This window comes from Anolis sagrei, chromosome 1 (genome assembly GCF_037176765.1).
Source record: "Anolis sagrei isolate rAnoSag1 chromosome 1, rAnoSag1.mat, whole genome shotgun sequence".
Taxonomy (NCBI): Eukaryota; Metazoa; Chordata; class Lepidosauria; order Squamata; family Dactyloidae; genus Anolis; species Anolis sagrei.
In genome coordinates, this window is record NC_090021.1 from 214,657,030 (window position 1) to 214,678,785 (window position 21,756).

Consider the following 21,756-nt stretch of genomic DNA (forward strand, 5'->3'; position numbering starts at 1 on the left):
TATCAAGAGTGGAATTAATTGGTGAGCAATGTTCACGGAGACACAACTACATAAGGATTGTATGTATAACCAGTGAAATACATATGTCAAGAAACACTGTTTTTACAAACACTTTGACATACATGGAAGCTAAGGAAACATTTAAAGAAAATGTGTTCAATTCTAATAGAACTAGTCCTAAAGTTCTCTAGTTTAAGAAGATTTTTAAAAAGAAAACATTCAACAGAGTGCAGTATTGTTTTGATTGTACTGCTTTAACTTCTTTTTTATTTTAATTGTATGTTTTAAATCATCATCATCTCTATTGTATTTCTTCTACTTTGTAGGTTATAGTCCCAGGAAAGACAGAGTATAAATAATGATAAATAGATATCACAATAACAACAGCAGTAATAGAATTCAGCTGTGGTGAGATGCAAGGACTCTCATTCATTACTTATTACTGGTAGTTACTTAGACCCTTGTACACAGTGCTCATTGCTACTCGTAAAGATGTTTAGCCTGAAGACTCTACTAATCCAGCAGATGTCTAAGGAAAGAAACAGATTCCTACTCAGCATGATATTGGTCTGATTTCCACAAGCAATGATTTGTGTGGTTTTTAACAACTCAGTCTAACCAATTTTGGATACTTCCTGGCCACAATGAACTCACAATCTTGCCATATGCTGAACCATTTAAATGGCTGTTTGACATTCCAATCTTCTGTGAAACTGATTTAGTGTTAGTAGCAAGGCATGCTAATGAGCATAAAGCATGCACAGCAAGACCCGCTACAAGCATGAAAGCACATCTGAAACCACCAGAGAGCCTAACAGCTCATATGAGGAATGTAGCATCCATCAATTAAAACAATTATTCAGTTATGGGAAGGAATATGGAGATGAATCTCAGTTTCTCCAAATACATAGATTTCTCTGGGATTGCATTGCAGTAGCCAAAAGAAATGTGTGCTATACATTCATCGCACAACATGCAATCTGAGGGCAGATGATAGACTGAATGTTATTACAGTATCATGTTCTTTTTTTTTTTTTTTTTGTATTGGGGGTATGTGAGCAATAGTACTACCTAATTTCAACTTCATTGTAAATTCTGATATGTGCCTTTATTGTGCTGAGGTACATGTTGTGCAGGCCTGGCTAATGCAGGACACTAAAGATATGCTGCAGGCTTCCATAGGAGAAAAGAAGTCATAGGGAAATTTCAGAATTTTTCCCCCTGAAACTGACTCCATTCTTCAGGAAGGTCTGGTAGTGTGTCTTTCTTTAATGCTGTAATTTAAATGTAACATTAACTATAGTGCATCAGGAAAGTGTCACAGTACAATTTCATATTATCTATGATGTAGTTACATGGTGCACACCAGATATATTGGACTCCCATAGTCTCACATCCATCTCTAGATTAATGGTGCTCCTTCTAAAGATATGAATGACAATGTGATTGTGGAAAGTAATGTAAACTTATGGCTTTGTTGCTGTTGCCAAGTTGACTTTGACTTATGATGACTCTATGAATAAGAGACTTTCAGGTCATCCTGTTATCAACCCAGGTGTTGTGAAGTCATGGCTGTGGATTCCTTGGTTAAGTCTATCCATCTGGAACGGGTTTATCCTCTTTTTCTATTTCCTTTTACATTACTCAGCATTGGTATATTTTCTAATGAGTCATATCTTCTCACGAGATGTCTAAAGTACAGCAGTTACAGTTTAATTATCTTGGCTTCTAGGGAGAGTTCAGGCTTTATTTACTCTTGAACCCATTTGTTTGACTTCACTGCTGTAGAACTCATTTCTAGGACCAGATTTACAATGACTTGCTTCTTTTCCTATCAGCTTTCTTCAGTATGAGTGACTTTGATTACCAATTGTTGTATTCTGTGTCTATCTCTACACTAGCAACAATGACATATTCGGTCTCTAGTTGGGTCTGAATAGAATAGAATAACTTTATTGTCATTGTACATCATATAATGAAATTAAATGCATCCCCAATACACATGATTGTAGAATTACAAAAACAAACCATCCATCATCCCACATTCTAATCACTATTGCCCAACCCCTAATGTCACATTAGTGTGAAACCACAGAGTTCAATATAGTCACAGTCTGGGATAAAATCTATCTCTCAGTCTATTTGGCCTTGTAAATTTTAGTAGATCAGTATGATTAGACTCTGGGTTGCATTCAAGTAGGTCCAGAAGCCTTGCATTTTTGGAACAAATTCATAGTTTAAGGTAGACTTTATCTAAGGCTGTGCTACAATACTGGAAGACAGAATTGTTTATAATTTCTGTTATGGATTATTCCCAGGTGATCCTCAAAGCCTATTTTTGAAAAGTGTTGAAATAAGAGGAAAAGCTTTTCAGATGTACAGGCTATTAAGATTTATGATGATTTATAATATTGTCACCAATTTATTTATGATGATTTATAATATTTATAATATTGACAGGAAAGCCTAGAAAAGACAATTATGCTGGGGAAAGTGGAAGGCAAAAGGAAGAGGGGCCGACCAAGGGCAAGATGGATGGATGGCATCCTTGAACTGACTGGACTGACCTTGAAGGAGCTGGGGGTGGTGACGGCCGACAGGGAGCTCTGGCGTGGGCTGGTCCATGAGGTCACGAAGAGTCGGAGACGACTGAACGAATGAACAACAACATAATATTGTCAAAAGGATTCAGTATTGAGTAAAATTAATTACTAATTCCACCTGAATTAAAAGCTCTGAAAAACATATAAAACAGCATTTGTGCAAATCCTATTAATTTAAAGTGTCGTTTTTAGTTAGGGCAAAGGATTCAGTTTAGGCCATGAAATTCAAGATCTGTATTAGTCTGAGATAGAACACTGGTGTTCATATTGTAAAAAATAATGCAAAACATGGGTTTTCATTTGCGGTAAACTTTATTAGGACCCGGGGGGGGGGGGGGTCTATAGGGGCCTACATCAAGTTGCAACCTGCATTACAATGAGCAAAATAAAGGATAACATATAGATAATACTTAAAGATAGTTATAGAAACTTATTTCCTTGTATTTATATTATCTATTATCCACATCTTGGAAAATTTCCTGCACACAATCAGAAGCAGTGTTAGAGCAATCTCGTGCAACATTTTTAACCATATGAGGTCTGGTCCTAACCTAAGGCTTCTTGATAGAGTCAATTTCCTTACACAATTAAACTAAAACTGAATTAGACAGAAACTTGGCAGTGGTGGGCAAAGTATGACCTGCAGACTATGAGTAGTCCCAGGGCTACTCAAGTTTCAAACAAGCACTTTCTAATCTTTAGAAGGCGTGGAAGGCATTTCCACTATGTTTTGAAGTCTCTTGCAACCTCTTCACATGGGCCAGAATTGCGACGCATCAATGGGGAAACCATCGTCCCATGCCCTGCATTGCCTGGCTTACCAGGAAGCTGATCCTGCAGGGGGAATCACTGACCACATGGCTTCCCCTCATTGCTTGTGGTGCAGCACAAGACACTTCCTGTGTTGCTGCCATGGCAGCATATGCCACTTCTGCACCAGTTGACCCACGGAGCCCCACCGGAAGTTCCTCTGCATCGTGAAATGGGAGCCAGCAGGCACCATGGGTCAGCTAGGGCTAAATTGGTGTATGTCACCAAAGTAAGCCCTGTCTGATGAGATTGCTGGACATCCAATGGTCAAGCAATCTTTTTCAATTTTTGAAAATGTATTTGCCTCAAAATGACCAAAATGTCCTCTAGATCTCCAGGAATGTCTTCATGCTCCCCAGATGACATTTGGGGGACAAAATTGATTTATCTGTGTCTGAGAGAGAAGGTACAGCGGAGAGGGTCCTGTAAGGTCTTCTGATAGGCTATTGTGGCCTTCTAACCATGCAAAACTGTCTACCACTGCTCTATTATATCAAAAACTACAAGTCATAAGCATTAGTATACAGACAGGAAGAAGAATAATCTGCAAAAGAGCAAATCAAAGAATCATAAGAAAGTGGGAACAAGTGCTGTTTCTTCTGAAAAGATTTGTTGACTCTTGAGTAAGGAATTTATTACACTAAGCTGCTATTTCCCTATGATCATATTACCATGGATAGAGGATACATACCAGGTTGAGCATCTTCGAAATTGCACCTCAGTTCAATAATGTAATTGCACTAACTTATCATTCAATGTGATGGGATCATACTTGTGCACACCCTTGGTACCCCTCTTTCCTGCACTACGGCGGTTCCTGATTTTTAAAAAATTATCATTTATACTTCCAGTGCAATTTTAGCATTAAAAACAAAACAAATAGGCACTGCCCGATACAGCTCTGGCTCAGCTTACTTGTCAGAACATATCTCCCTCTATGTCCCACCCTGCTCTCGGCTCCACCAGCTTCGCAAATTCGTTTGGCGGGAATGAGAGACAGGCTGTGGCCCCATGCCTATGGAACTTACTCCCCAGCGAGATCAGGTCGGCTTCTTCCCTCCTGGAAAAAACTGAAATCATGGTACTGGGACCAGGCCTTTGGACAACAGACGTAGTAGCACTTGGTTATGGAACTGAACTGGAATGGCTTATGGTTTTGACAAAATTATGAAATTGAACTGGACTGGCTTCATGGTGTTGACAAATGTTTTAACTGCTTTTGACCTAATGATTTATTATTTGTTTTAAAGTATTGATATATTGTTGTTTGTTTGTATTTATTGCATCGAATTGTTGCCAATGTAAGCCATCCTGAGTCCCCCTTCGGGGGTTGAGAAGGATGGGATGAAAATGTTGGAAATAATAATAATAATAATAATAATAATCTTGTGTATAAAGAAAACAGCTAATTTGGGTATAGGGGGAGAATAGAAAATCCTGCCTCCTGATGACATGTTACTGCCAGCATACCACCACAGACGTGCAAGGAACCCATCACTCTAAGATAGGTGATTGTAACATTGCGGAAGCTATTGGTGTGTCTTATCCATCAGTAGCTAGTGATGGAAGCATCATGGACGGGATGGTAAGCAAATGGGTAGTGGCATGCACATAGCTTCATGTGATAGGGATTCCTATCATCAGTTTCCTTGTCTCATGAAATAGTCCTAAATGTCTAAGTCACAGCTGTGATGCAACTTTTCAACACTGTAACTCGTACACTAAAGAATGCATTCAAAACAACAAATAATATTTGTTGCATTCTGTTCAATGCTAAAATATTTCATAATTTGTGGCAGTTTATAGCTTGACAGTGGGACTGTGAATCCACTCTTGTTTTCAGCCTGAAGGAACTGTCCAAGGTGCTGATACCTAACACCATGGGCAACTCCTTTAAGGTTGCGAGTGGTGTTCAGTGCCTTACAAACATGGAAATCAGTGCTCTTTCTGAGCATGTTTCTTGTGAAATGCTGCACGGGGGGGGGGGGGGGGGATTCCCAAATCTAAAGATTTGAAGTAATTTTAAAACAAACACATATTTTTTCATGGGTCAAAATTTGAAATACAGTACTCCAAAATCTGAAATTCTCCACGTATGTGTCTATGATAATGACACCTTTGCTTTCTGATGTTCAGTGTACACAAACTTTGTTTCATGAGCAAACTTAGTGAAATATTGTATATAAAATTACTTAATGATATATATAAGGTGCATATAAAATATAAATTAATTTCTTGATTAGGCTTGGATCCCATGTCCAGGATAGCTCCTTATGCAAGTATATGCAAATGCAAGTATTCCAAGATAAAAATTTAAGAAACAAAATGCAACATACTTCTGGTCCCAAACATTTTGAATAAGTGATACTCAGCCTGTATTTACTTCCCAAAATTATATACAGTGCTTTGTAACAGGAACACAACTTACAGGTCCAAATAATTTATCAATAGCCACACATAGATGATTTTATAAAACCTTCTATTTTAGAGCGAATAATGGAGCTATTCAGGATATAGGATAGAGAATCTATTGTCTACACTTATAGATGTGTTAGTCACAATGATTACTTTGGATTAGATCATTGCATTATTTAAGATTGTGCACAGGATCAGTCTATTGCATCTCCTAGTGTTATTTCCCCTTTTCTTTGACCTTTTTAATAAGAATAAAGTGCAAAAGCTGGGTTGCAGTTGAACATAAAAAACCCAAGATTCTGGCAACTTGACTGATTGATAACTGGCAAATAGAGGGCGAAAACGTGGAGACAGTGCTACACTTTGTATTTCTAGGTGTAAAGATTACTGCAGTTGCAGACTGCAGCCAGGAAATCATGAGACGTTTACTTCTGATTTCCTGGCTACAGGAAATGACCAATCTTGATAAAATAGTGAAGAATAGGGACATCATACCGGCAATGAAGATCCACATAGTTAAAGCAATGGTATTCCCCATAGTAACCTATGGATGTGAGAGCTGGACCATAAGGAAGGCTGAGTGAGAGAAGATAGACGCTTTTGAACTGTGGTGTTGGAGGAAAATTCTGAGAGTGCCTTGGACCACAAGAAGATCCAACCAGTCCACACTTCAGGAAATAAAGCCTGACTGCTCACTGGAGGGAAGGATATTAGAGGCAAAGATGAAGTACTCTGGCCACATCATGAGAAGACAGGAAAGCTTAGAGAAGACAATGATGCTTGGGAAAAAGGAAGGAAAAAGGAAGAGGGGTCGACCACAGGCAAGATGGATGGATGGTATCCTTGAAGTGACTGGCTTGACTCTGAAGGGAGCTCTGGTGTGTTCTGGTCAATGAGGTCACAAATAGTCAGAAGTGACTGAATGAATAAACAACAAAAAAATGTCCACCTAACACAATGGAGAGCTTTAAGAGACCAAATTGTTTTGCTTTGCTAATGCTGATTGCCCCCCCCCCCCCTGTTCTCACTATTTGCCCTTGCTCTCCATTTTTGATTAAAACTAAGGAATTCGGACAAAAAAGTTTGTTTAATTTTAAAAAGAAATTAAAAGTATAATAAACTGAAATTTTAATATCCCAAACATCAATTTAACAATAAAGCAAATTGCTAATAACGGATTTTATATTCCTAAAGTAACAAAAGGACCGTTGATATATTAAGAATTACAGTATTAGCATCCCTCCCCAAGTTTTTCCAAAAATCTCAATTCTTTTATCTCCATTTCTTCTCCCTATCCCAGGCCCGTAGCCAGGATTTTGATTCAGGGGGGGGGGGGGGTGAGTCTGAGTGAAAGAGGCTCTACCCTAGCAAACCTTTTACATTGTTACCCCAATACCCCCATGCATATGGGATATATCGAGTATGGTGATCAGATCATGATATGAATAAACTACAGGAAAAGAGATTCCACCTGAACATTAGGAAGAACTTCCTAACTGTGAGAGCTGTTCAGCAGTGGAACTCTCTGCCCTGAAGTGTGGTGGAGGCTCGTTCCATGGAGGCTTTTAGACAGAGGCTGGATAGCCATCTGTTGGGGGTGGTGCTTTGAACGTGATTGTCCTGCTTCTTGGCAGGGGGTTGGACTGGATGGCCCATGAGGTCTCTTCCAACTCTAGGATTCTATGATTCTATAAGTGAAGTCCTGTTCTAGGACAGAATTACAAAAAGTGTTTATTGCCTTGGTTCAGAACATTTGGTTTCACTTTCCAGTCTGCTTGTCATCAAGCCTGTGTACCTGAACCCAAACTGACTGCGAAATAGATTCATTCTTGTTGGAACAATCACAAATTTTATTTCCCATGCAAAAAGATCCTAAGACTTGAGAGCACAAACGTTTCAGTTCAGTTCACAGCTCTGATGTTTGGATTGGGAGTTAACGTAATGGTATAATTGGAAATCTATGTATACTTGTGTGATTGCATATCACCTTTATGGAACATTTCAGTGTTCGATGTATTGGACATTATTAAGAACCGAGGCAGAGCTGTTTAGGCACATAGTGAGTGAACGTATTTGAGTTATACAATACTGTATAGAAAACTGTGGCAATGTGAGGTGTGCATTGATGAGTCTTAGATATAAGGAAAACAGTACTGATTTATTTAAATGTATTCTCTACCTACAGCACTTCATGTGAAAAAAAATGAATAGGTTTTATATCAAATGCTTAATAGTAAATAGAAGACAGAAATATTTATGTGGAATTCAGTGACAGGTTTGCATGGAGCTGAAAAATGGAAAGTCAGAGTTGTAGAAGTACTTGCACAAGCGTAATTCTCCAGTTTTGAAGGCAGTCTGAAACAGGCAAGGTGCTCCATCACTATCTCATTAATTTGAGGGGTTGAACATGTTTTTGCAGTTTATCAGCTAATTTACATCTGTTTGGAGATGCTTTTCATCACCTTTTGGTCACTTGGCTCCCAACTGAATGGTTTATTCAAACAGAGTTGAATCACCACTCTTAAGCATTGCAGAACACATCATGCGATGTGCGGGGCTTGATGAATGCAAAGCTGGGGTGAAAATTGCTGGAAGAAACATTAACAACCTCAGATATGCAGATGACACCACTCTGATGGCCGAAAGCAAGGAGGAGCTGAGGAGCCTTCTAATCAAGGTGAAAGAAGAAAGCGCAAAAGCCGGGTTGCAGCTGAACGTCAAAAAAACCAAGATTATGGCAACAAGAATGATTGACAACTGGAAAATAGAGGGAGAAAATGTGGAGGCCGTGACAGACTGTGTATTTCTAGGTGCAAAGATTACTGCAGATGCAGACTGTGGCCAGGAAATCAGAAGACGCTTACTTCTTGGGAGGAGAGCAATGTCCAGTCTCGATAAAATAGTAAAGAGTAGAGACATCAGACTGGCAACAAAGATCCGCCTAGTCCAAGCTATGGTATTCCCTGTAGTAACCTACGGATGTGAGAGCTGGACCTTAGGGAAGGCTGAGCGAAGGAAGATCGATGCTTTTGAGCTGTGGTGCTGGAGGAAAGTGCTGAGAGTGCCTTGGACTGCGAGAAGATCCAACCAGTCCATCCTCCAGGAAATAAAGCCCGGCTGCTCACTGGAAGGAAGGATACTAGAGACAAAGTTGAAGTACTTTGGCCACATCATGAGGAGACAGGAAAGCCTAGAGAAGACAATTATGCTGGGGAAAGTGGAAGGCAAAAGGAAGAGGGGCCGACCTAGGGCAAGATGGATGGATGGCATCCTTGAAGTGACTGGACTGACCTTGAAGGAGCTGGGGGTGGTGACGGCCGACAGGGAACTCTGGCGTGGGCTGGTCCATGAGGTCACGAAGAGTCAGAGACGACTGAACGAATGAACAACAACAAAGCATTGCAAAGTCGAGATATTTAAGAGTGGAGAAGCAGTCGTCTCACTGTGTTGTCGAAGGCTTTCATGGCCAGAATCCGTGGGTAGCTGTTAGTTTTCCAGGCTGTATAGCCATATTCCAGAAGCATTCTCTCCTGACGTTCCACCCACATCTCTGGCAGGCATCCTCAGAGGTTGTGAGATCTGTTGGTAACTAGGCAAGCAGGATTTATATAGCTATGGAATATCAAGGGTGGGGAACTCTTGTCCACTTAAGGCAAGTGTGCATGTTGCAAGTGATCATCTTAATTAGCACTGAATATCCTTCCAGCTTCAAAGCCTGGCTGGTTGCTGCCTGGGGAATCTTTTGTTGCGAGATGTTACCTGGCCCTGATTAATTCTTGTCTGGAATTCCAGTTTTTTGAGTGCTGCTCTTTATTTCATGCCCTGAATTTAGAGTTTTTTTAATATGAGTAGCCAGATTTTGTTCATTTTCATGGTTTCCTCCTTTCTGTGGAAATTGTCCACACGCTTGTGGATTTCAATGGCTTCTCTGTGTAGTCTGCCATGGTGGTTGTTTTGAGTGGTCCAGCATTTCTGTGTTATCAAAACATATCCCATGTCAAGAAACAATCAGGGCCAGCTAACACTTTCCAAAAAGGATCCCTGGGCAGCAACCAGCCAAGCTTTAAAGCTACAAGGCCATTAATTGCTAATCAAGGTGAGCAATTGCAACATTCACACTTGCCTCAAGAAGACAAAAGTTCTTTCTCCCACCCTGGATATTCCACAGCTATATAAATCCCACTTGCCTAGTTTCCAACAGATCTCACAACCTCTGAGGATGCCTGCTATAGATGTGGGTGAAACTTCAGGAGAGAATGCTTCATCAACATGACCATTCAGCCCGGAAAACTCACAGCATCCCAATAGTCTCTCCGTTGTTCCTCTAGGATATTTGCCTCAGTATACAAATATATACTTCACTCATGGAGGAATACAGGTTTTTCAGTATTTAGGCACATTATATTCATTAATGAATTGCAGGTAAGACATTAACCATTACATGTATGATACTTCTTACACCAAATAGGAGTACTCTAACTCGAATAACATTTGTGGAGAAAACACACAGGCATCCAAGAAATACCATACGTGGACTTTGCTATTATTGCAGCATCCATTATATATCAATCCATCCATCATGGCCATCCATTATGATCGCATTGAATAATATTGAACATTTGTCTCTTTATATAAGAACTTTATCCTGATAGCAGCTGATTTCGTATCAGCATTGTCAGAGTCATTAATTTAAGAACAACGAAGCTGTCATATACATCTATGGGTGATGGATGCTAGGCCAAGCCTCTGTCTCCCCAGAAATGGTTCTGTAGTTTCTTTGGCTTCTATACACTCATCCATGGATCTTTACTAGCCTCCACTTAAACCGTATTAATTAAATTATATAAATATATATTATGTAAATAATTATGTTCAATCAAATGTGATGTATTCTTGATGATTACTTGTGATGCTGCATTTGAAAACCAGTGGTTCTTGGTTGACTTCCATCTGACTACATCAGTCAGCTCACACTAATAACTTTCTGTAACTGTTTTCATTACAGGTCGATCCCTTATGTTCTCTTTGAGATCATTTCTTTCGTTATCATTTTGTTTCCAGTTAAGTTGGCTTCACGCCTGGAATTGGTTAGTACTTACGCCCCTGGCAGTACACAAATATTCCTGATTTATATTTTACAAACTTATTTCATTGCTATTCAGGGCTTTGGGGTCTTAAATTTCATAAAATCCAGCCCAGATCAGTGCTTGGGCTATAACATCACAAAAAACCAGATGTTGGCATAATGGCTTCTTTAAAATGATGAACACATGATGAGCTAAGTGCCCCTTCCTTCCTTCCCTTCCTTCTCTGTAGAGGGTTCTTGGTTTTTTAAACCCCAGTTTTCTGCACCATGGTTGAATGGTTCCCTACAAACCAGGATCTCCAAACCAGTGCCAAAGAAATGTTGACATCTAATATATTTTCAGTTTTAGTCTTTTCTGCTGAGTTTGCCAGATCTGCATTTTAAAAACAACCAAATTACTGGGGTTTCCTGGTGTTATCAGTAGAGATTATATTGTGGTATCAGTAGAGATTATTATAATATATAACATATTATATGTTATCAGTAGAGATTATATTATTAGTACAAGTAGTAGCACTATCTTTATGTTGCCTTTGCACTGAGTGACCCAAATAATCACTGGAAAAGAAGCTGCTTCTGAGAACTAAATGTAGATCCTTTATGAATTGAGCTCAAGGCCATTCTTTCATAAGGCATGGGGGAAAGACAAGGAAATAGGACACACACTTAGGCAATGCTAATTTCTCTCTCTTGAAGCTGTTAGACCCATTTCACACTTAAACAACCAGCTAGTCTGGTCGGAGTCTCAAGAAGAGTGAAAGGTCAGGACATTCTTGCCTCACCCCACTATCAGATCCTGAATGGCTGCCTTTGTCACTTACAGCCTTATCTTCTCCCCTTTCTTTAAGTCAAAAGAGAGTCCCACTGATTTCAATACAACCTATGTAGCATGTAAGTATGCTTGGGATTACAAACCCAGTTTTCTTTTGCTCCTTTTTAATATATTCACCCTAACTTATTTTACTACCCAGTATTAAACGCACAATGAAGTAGATATTCAGTGTTAATTCCACAGGTGATTTAAAAGTGTGATGAAGAAATTACAGTACAGTTGATATAATGACTAACTCTGGAAAGTTTTTCATCTGCTGTAGAATCCAACAGATGATCTTAAATTTCAGTCTTGACATCTGTGCTAGCTTCACGTATGCATCTATATAATATTTATATATACACACAGTCATACTAGAAGCATGTGGTGTTAAAATAAATAAATAAATAAGGCAGAAATGCAGTATTTTTTCCTTGTTAAATCTCATGTCCTTTTTATGGCTTTGATTTTTTTTTCCAGGCTGGCAAAGATATGTTTCTTATGGAAACTTGGCTTCATGGTCCTAAGGAAAGCATAGTTTAGATAATCACAAGTATTTACATATGTATAAGCGAAATTCCTACAAAGCTCCCAGATTGTGCTTCAGGGCAGACACTCCTCCCCTCCTCGTTCTTCTTTTCTTTTTTGACAGCCAGTTAATAAAGACTCAACAATAAGCAGCTGCTTGTGATGTCATTTGGGACTTTGTCCACAGAGCTTGTATTTACAAGTAGAGAGCAGCAGAAAAGCGAACTGGCAGGAAACTTTAGGTCTGCAGTTACAGTAGGACTCAGCAGTGCTCTTGGTGAACTTGAGGGCTAACCCAGTACTCCTCCATCCAGATTTCTAAAGGTTTGGGAAATAAGCCAAAGTCTTCACTGAAAAGATTTCTGGACTTCAGGAAACTTTCATATGGTTTGGATTTCTCTGCTGTTGGAGCATGTTTTAACTGAACAATAAGTAAGAGGATGTTGTTGTTGTTGTTGTTGTTGTTGCTGCTGCTGCTGTTGTTGCTGTTGCTAGTTTATTAGTTTCCCCGTTCTAAAATTCTATGGTATATTTACACTAATTCTTTTCTGTTAATGCTATTGTATATATTATCTTTTACCCTCACTACTACTGTTTGTTTTTAATTATAATGGTGACAAATGTGCTGCTATTAGCAAAAATTACAGTCACTTCAATATGTTTTAGGCATTTGTTCATAAAATAGGCATGCTGCTGCTGAGTGAAAATTTGACTTTCAATCCTCTGTTTGCATTTTTATGTTTATGTTATGCTGCTCTTTTCAAGGGAATCATTCCATCTGCGCACAACTTTAAGGCAAATATCATCATGAATATTTTGTCAAGCAAAGAACTTGACAAAATTCTCACCCACCCCTTGTGGCTTTAGTGTTAATGCTCGGATTAAATTAGAATTAGCATTTCAAAGATGGATTGCTTGCTTTGACACAATGAGGTTTATAAAAGCCGCAGACTATACAGTTCTATCCTAAGTCATAGTACAAGTTTTGAAAAATGAGATGTTTGAAAGTTAAGGCATCACAAAATGTTTAACTGCTTGCAACTGTGCTAGAAAAAGTCTTTAGCTTAAAAAGTGTCATGCTTGCATGGTTTTGTTGATAAGTAATTGCACAAGTAATGGACAATAGATCACATTAGCCTCTGGTTGTGTAAGGCTTGTTTCTCTAGTGCAGCATCCTAAAATTTCAGAATTCTTAGTATTCTTAGTATATATTCATTAAAAAAATACAAATGAAGTTGCATGAATATTTACTTAGCAGAAGAAAGGAGATGTTAATTCCCCCTAATCTCCTTCTCCGTGTCCCCACAGGGCAAGTCTTTCAGGGTAATCATACACATGATGTTTGGAAAGTAAACAAAGTTAGACTTAATGAGTTGTATTTCATTTGACATCTTGCTACATCCAAGTAGCCTCCCTGAAAACACTTCTGACAAAGTCATTGCAGAACTCTTACAGAAATTTCATCTAGGGACTGAATATCTACTACATTAGCTTCTCATTCCTTCTCATCCCATGGAGTCAAAAGTTACAGGGTGTGACCTAACTAAATGCTGGATGAAAATTACATTTGGTTCATTTGATGTACTTTGTGCATTGTTGTCCATGTCAAGCTGACAGTAAGCTAGGCAGTCAGAAGAATGTGTTTTGTAGAACAGGTGGCCATTGGCTTCTAGTGCTGAATTTCTTTTTTAAATCCTTTAGTTTTCCAATACTGACTATCTGGACAGGGCAAATGGCATCAGATGTATCACTGCTTGAAACTTTAAAAATATATCTCCAGGAATGGAAAATCCATAGACTCTATTGCCAATAGAATTATAAAGTTGGACGTGACCACAAGGGCCACCCAGCCATGTAGGAATGCCCAGCCAAAGCACTTCCAACTGATGGCCATCACATCTCTGTTTAAAAGCCTACAGAGAAGGAGAATCCACCAGTCTGCAAGGTAATGCAAGGTAATGCATTCCACTGTTGAACAATTACTGTCAGGAAGTTCTTCCTAATGTTTAGGAAGAATGTTTCTTTTGCTATTTGAATCCATTGCTCCATGTCCTAGTCTCCATTGCAGCAGAAAAAAAGCTTGCCCCCACCTCAATGTGACATCCTTCCAAGTACTAGTATATTTTTAAAATCAAATAGGAAGAAAACAAATAACTTTGTAAGATTTAGCCTTTTGGTGCTTTTAGAGTTTGAAGCAAGAACAGGATATCATAGGACTTCATCACATGGGTAACAGTTCTAAAATACTTTAAAAACATAATAACAAACACAACATACACCATTAAACCTTTGTCTACTGCAACAAGTTAGGAATTTGCTGTGAGCAGAAAAACAGCAGGGAAGGGCTCCCCATCTATACTTGCATGCAATAGATTTACATACAAACATGCAATCATGGGGATTGGGAGGCTAGCAGATAACATCTTCACTATCAAACCTATTGTTTAGTGACAATATCCCATTTTCCCGCATGCCTTCACTGAACACTTATTTAGGTATATGTGCCCTCAAGTCACTTGTTGACTTATGGTGACCTTATGAATTTTATAGGGATTTCTTTGGCAAGGAATACTTAGAAGTGGTTATGCTGGTTTCTTCCTTTAAAGTATAGCCTACAGCAACTGGTATTCAATGGCTGTTTCCCATCCAAGTACTAATCAGGTCTGACTATGCTTAGATTTCAAGGTCAGACATGATCTAGAATATTTATGGCATGTTATTGTGTGCCTTCGTGTCATTTCCAATTTATGGTACCTCTAAGATCATGGGAATGTCATATCAAAATTTATTCAGAGGGGGGTTGCCTTTGCCTTCTGCTGAAGCGGAGAATTACTTGCAATATGGGAACTCCAAATATTGTTGTTAGATTGAGAAAGATGATGCTTTCTTAGGAGATGTGACTTTAAACATATTTTCTGACTTCATCACACACAATAAAATCAGCATTTCTACATATTTAAGAAATGGGAACCCACTGTGCTCTTCATACGGCTCAAGCTTCAACTGTGGCGGTGAGGTATTTTGCCGTTTCTAAAGTGTTGGTTTTTCCAACAATTCCTGAGTTGACTGGCAAGTGACTTATTTTTAAATTCCCCATATAGAGACAGGCCAAATGGCCAATTTCTCAGTGTGATATTAATTACTATTACATGCTTTTGTTGCCTGCTTGTAAATAAAACAATGATGCTATGTGTGGGAGGAGCTGAAAAGCCCACTTCCCCAGATTGCCAATGCAGGGACTTGGAGAAAGGGTTAATTTAAAACTACTTCCTATGATCTGGGGTGATTTTTTTTAAAAAAGATAAATAATTGAAATCCAAGAGGGACAATAGGAGGAAATCTAAGTGAAAATGACCCCAGGAAAAGTGCTGTTTTAAGAAAGGTGCTTCTGTTTCAGTCAAGGGTTTTACGTGCAAACGACCCCAGTGCCATCTTAAGAAAGAGGGTTCTGTTTCAGTCGAAGGGGTTTGAAGACAGGGCTGCCTTAAAGGATGCCTTTTTTTAAAAAGTCTGCTGGTATCCTTGAAATGAAAGACATCATCACCTGCCCATGTGATGGAAATTAAATGGATGGTTGAGTTAGAAACTGGAGGAGGCGATCTTAGTGCGATGGGAATGAGTATATCCTTCAGCTTCTTTAAAGAAACTCCACCCTTTCCTCAGCTTTCCCCCATTTTTCTCAGCTTAATGTGATCAAGTCCTTCATCTTATTACTCTATTTTCAGGAAATAGGTCCTTCTTGAACACAAACAAGTAGGACAATTTAGCTCAAATATTGTGGCAGTTTGGTCCTAGCAGCCAGAGAAACTATTCTGACTGCTATTCTGTAGTTACTTTTCCTGATGAAAGCACCATCTGTTAAGTAAATCTGGCCCAATATGGTGCTTTCAAACCAAAATAAACAGAAAGCAAAAATGAGTAACCATTTTTTTAAAGTTTGGATGCAGGGTAGTCTTGTAAGGCACCTAGGGAAGGACAAGCGAGTGGTACTAGAGGCATTATCAAAAAGTTTTTGAGACAAAATAACAGTTGAAGCATTAAGAGGAGCTCAGAGACACAGAGAGAAGGCATAAGAAAGAGCAATCGAATTAATGGGAGATTAGAAAAGTAAAGATGACAAAGAACAATGTGAAGAAGACAAGATTGTGGGTGAGTTGTAACTGTACAGCTTCACAGATGATGTAAGGAGATGAAAATTGCAGTAGCGCTAGGAAAAAATGGTGAGGAAAGAAAAATAGGAAGCAATTACTTTAATTCTTCCTGGCATTGTAGTAGGGAGTAATGATTGGGTGGATATGTGGCAATGATCCAGGGGTGCCGGCAAACATCTGGCTAGAGACTAAAGAGAGAAAAGTAAATACTGTACTCAAGAAGGAAGTGCTCATGTAGTTCTATGTCGCTCACATAATAAGGTGTGTTTGTGTGTGTATAAATATATATCTTCTTGATCATGGTTTTTAGTTAATGCAGTGGGTTTGAGTATAAGATCAGAGAATCTTATAAGACCCCAGATTTGCCCAACAGAATCACTTCCTAGTCTGGGACCTCATCTACACTGCCCTATAATGCAGTTTCATAATGCGATTTTGAACTGCATTGAACTGTATTGTATTACAGTGTAGACTTATATAATGCAGTTTGGTGCAGTTTAAATTGCGTTATGAAACTACATTGTATGGCAGTGTAGATGGGGCCAGTGTTAACATAACTTTGGGTGAAAACCTATCTCCTATGGGGGATCCTGTTGGTTTCCCCAGAGACAGATGAAGTCTCAGTGATGTGGCTGCACAAGTGGCCTATGCGGCTAGAAATTTTCACTGTGGATATTTTTTAACTTTTGAAGTTTGGGGTTTTTTTTTCAACTTTAAAAAGATACATACATTTTAAACTACCAACAGTTGTTTATTCAGTGTCTGATTGGGATGCCTCTCAACGCATTTTCTGTTGGACAGAATACATGTTCTTTTGACACATTTAGACCTATTTGTTTTGCACATTGATTTGTATTGGTGTTATACTGCTATTCCCCAAATGAAACATGCTGTGTTGGCTTAGATGTAACAAATCAGTCTTCATAAATGCTTTGTGTTGGTATTCCTGTCTTTTCACCTCATTTGTCCTTCTCAGGCCTTGTGCTGTAATGATTAAAATGAGGCTTCCTCCACCCAAATAGAGAAATGATTATGCAATACTCTCCTTATCAATGAATGAGAGTATTGATATTTACTTGGTAGAGTGGGAAACTGGACAGAAACAGAGAATTGCAATGTTTTGGTTAGGGGAAATGCATATAATGGGGAATTCCTGGTGTGACAGTAGATTGTGATCACTCACAAGTGGAATAGGATCCAGTAGTGTTACGTGGCTGCAAAAAAAAAAAAAAAAAAAGCAAATGCAGCTTTAAACTGTATTAAGAGAACCATAGAAATCAACTTATGAGAAATATGTCAGACTGACTGTATCTAATACAATGATTTCTGACTTCTGAAACGCTGTGTTCAGGTCTTGGCACCATAACTTCAGAAAGATGTAGGCAGATATCAGCGTGTTCAAAGAAACATGATGAAGAGGGCCATGTATTGAAATTACAGAAGTGGATGTGTTTAGTTTGGTGAAGACAGGGCTGGTGTGTGGAGGTATGACAGCAATTTTGAAATACCTGAGGGATTCTTATATAGAACATGGAAAAGATTTGTTCCTTATTAATTCCAGGTGCTGTAGACTATATTTTCAAGGAAGGAACTGGCAAAACTACTCTGAGTATTCATTACCTAAGGAAACTAAGAAATTCACATTGTTCCTATAAGGTAAAAGGTGACCCAAAAGCACATGCAGATATACACAACAAAGAGGACAAAATTGGTCCTAATGGTCTTAAGTTACTGGATGGTAGATAAACTTTGGAAGAAACTTTAGAAGCAGCATCATAACAGGAAGTAAGTTTGAAAAGGAATCAATCTGCACAGGTTAGGTGAGTTACCCTGACTTGAGATTTTCATGTAGGAAATGGTCAGTCAGCACTTGCGAATGCTCGACTTCTGGATTTTCTCCATCAGGCTCGATTGTCAGCATGGTTTTCTCAAATGTTATGATTTTAAGGAGGAACAAAGCGATTATATAGAATTCTCCTCAATACTTAGAAGCCTGGATATATTCTGTTGCCATGTCTATATGGGCTAAATAAACTGGATTCACCCTACAACTGCTGTTAGGACTTAACATGAAGTATGCTTGGTTTCACTGCAGACGTACTGCTTCCAGCCATTAATTCACAATTTACTCTGGAAGGGATCCTGGTGTTTTTGAGATGTGGACAGCTGGATCTGCCCCAATCCATTATCCACACATCAAAGAGACCTACCACTGTGTTGCTGGTTAGAACCAGTTCCCCACCAGAGCCTTGCTGGTGATGTTGCTTCATCTGGTCACATGGCCATGTACTTATTGACACATCATCAGAAGTAATGTCGCCAGCCAGGTTTTTCCAGGGAGCTGCTTTAGGTAGATAAAACACAGAAGTGGCCACAATGTGCTCTCAGTTATTTGAATGTCAAAGGGCTCTGTGGACACTCCCATCATAGATCCGGCACTGCTCCAGAGCACAGGAATCCAGATTATTTCAGTAGGTGTAGATGAAGCTTATTTGTTGTGGTCATTCTTTTATATCTCATAAAAACTAATGTGATGTTATAGCATAAAAAGAGGAGCCAAGTTGGCTTCTGGTAACTTGTGAAAAAATTGACTACAGTTTTGCTACGTATTTACATAAGGCAAAGGTAAAAGTTTCCCCTAACATTAAGTCTAGTCGTGTCCGATTCGGAGGTGGAGTGAGGTGCTCATCTACATTTCTTAGCTGAAGAGCTGGTATTGTCTGTAGACACCTCCAAGGTCATGTGACTGGTATGACTGCATGGAGCGCCATTACCTTTCCACAGAAGCAGTACCTAATGATCTACTCACATTTGCATGTTTTTGAACTGCTTGATTGGCAGAAGCTGGGCCTAACAGTGGGAGCTCACTCCACTCATGAGATTAAAACCACCAGCCTTTCAGTCAGCAAGTTCAGCGGCTCAGAGGTTTAACCCACTGCGCCACCAGTGGGCCCATTATGTATTTACATAGTTATTGCAAATATGCTTGCCACCAAAACTGTGAATTCAGTAGTGTATGGTTTGCTAAACATCAAAAAAACCAAGATTATGGCAACAAGAATGATTGACAACTGGAAAATAAAGGGAGAAATTGTGGAGGCCGTGACAGACTTTGTATTTCTAGGTGCAAAGATTACTGCAGATGCAGATTGTGGCCAGGAAATCAGAAGACGCTTACTTCTTGGGAGGAGAGCAATGTCCAATCTCGATAAAATAGTAAAGAGTAGAGACATCATACTGGCAACAAAGATCTGCATAATCAAAGCCATGGTATTCCCTGTAGTAACCTACAGATGTGAGAGCTGGACCTTAGGGAAGGCTGACCGAAGGAAGATAAGATGCTTTTGAGCTGTGGTGTTGGAGGAAAGTTCTGAGAGAGCCTTGGACTGCGAGAAGATCCAACCAGTCCATCCTCCAGGAAATAAAGCCCGACTGCTCACTGGAGGGAAGGATACTAGAGAAAAGTTGAAGTACTTTGGCCACATCATGAGGAGACAGGAAAGCCTAGAGAAGACAATTATGCTGGGGAAAGTAGAAGGTAAAAGGAAGAGGGGCCGACCAAGGGCAAGATGGATGGATGGCATCCTTGAAGTGACTGGACTGACCTTGAAGGAGCTGGGGGTGGTGACGGCTGACAGGGAGCTCTGGCATGGGCTGGTCCATGAGGTCACGATGAGTTGGAGACGACTGAACGAATGAACAACATGGTTTGCTTTGGCCATTCAGCATTTGCTTTATAGAAAAAATGTAATTATGTGACCTTCCATTACATCCTGCAGTTGCTTGAAAGTTTCATTTACAAAAGGATATGGAAGCGATTATTAGGTTTAAATCTAATGACGAAATAAATGACAAAATGTTTAAGATATGTATATTTCATGTGTTTGCTTCTTCTTAATGATACAGAATGGTTCTATTAATGTTGTGTCTTTCATTCTATCTAATTAGGACCCTATTTATAAGTGCTCTGATTTTAAAATATATGATAAAATGACTACATTGGCAAGATTTGGGGGGCAAGTTTTGCCAGTAGAGGGCCATGTTAAACTGAATAATATTGAAATGGTCTTTTTAAGCAAGTCTGTTCCTTACTGATCGTTTTAATTAACATATTTTAAATGTTTTTTTTTGTGGTTTTTAAAAAAGGGCATTAATTCTATTGACATTTCTGCAAATACTACTTCAGTTTTTCATTGCTTAAGATAAATCAGACAAATATAAAATTTGAAATCTTTAAAAAGAAGATATAGAAGTTTCCTGACAGTCTCAATAGCTAATTAAATTTATAAGTTAAAGGAATAGCTGTGTAGACAGTCACAATGTGACACGGTCAGAATATAGTAGTCAAATGGGATATTGTAGTTTTTAGGCTAAAAGTTTGTCTTGACAGTAAACGAGTGAAACAAAAACTAATCTTTTCTAATAAGGAAGAATTCTCTAAAATGTCTGAAAATGTATACTGTGTCTATTGTACATACTACTATTATGTTGTTTGGAAAGAGTCATTATTACTTACTCGCAATTGCCTTTCTTTTCAACAGATGTTAAAAGAGTAATCCTTTAAGGATTACTCCTCCACAGCACCTAATTATAACTGGCACAGGAGATTAACAGATGTTATAATTTACTTTATACTTTGACAAAATAACTTTCTGCATGATTTGTTTTCTTCTCTCTCACCTGAAAACACCATCCTGGTATGAAAGGCTGAATGGACAACGGATATGCACCTTCATGTTGTTTACAGTGCTTAAGATCAGATACATAGTTTCTTTTGCATTGGATTGGCTAAATAGTCAATAATAATAATAATAATAATAACAACAACAACAACAACAACAACAACTTGGGGCAGCTAGCATGGGGCCAAGCCCAAGCAATTACAATAAAGCAAAATAAAATACATACAAGACACACAATAACATCAAATAAAAATGCTTATACAATAACATAATAAGCCAATAAAGTAGTAAAAATAACATAATAAAACAATGTATAAAAACAGTACAAGAATTTAAACGAGGATGAGCTGGGCCAAGTGCGAGGAGTAAAAATTGTAAAACCTGTGGGTGGGGTAGATAAAGTGCTGTATTAGTGAGAGACTTGTACTAGTTTACAGATCAGCAATATGGATGCAGTGTATGGACCTTATCAGAAAGGGCTATGGATTCGCCCCACATCAGGGAAAATCCATGGGTTCCTGATAGGAGGCTTGGAGAAGCCATCATGCCCCACATTGCTTGCACTACCTTGCCCCTCATCCCATGGGGGGAAGTGTTGCTGCCCAGCTTCCCCCCATTGCTGGGAAGGCAATACGGGAAGGCTTCCATGTCACTGTGATAGCAGAGTGTT

General features: G+C 38.9%; 1 protein-coding gene across 2 annotated transcripts in view; it reads left to right on the plus strand.

The window, feature by feature from the left end:
- The window catches only part of NCKAP5 (NCK associated protein 5), a 797,184-nt gene that overhangs the window by 50,825 nt on the left and 724,603 nt on the right, over positions 1-21,756 (plus strand). The window contains exon 1 of one of the 2 annotated variants that reach the window (XM_060775773.2): positions 12,610-12,685. The exons of the other annotated variant lie outside the window; for it this stretch is intronic. The gene's annotated coding sequence lies outside the window, so the exon portion shown is untranslated. Of the gene's footprint in view, positions 1-12,609; positions 12,686-21,756 lie in introns of those variants that run through there. 2 annotated transcript variants of the gene reach the window in all.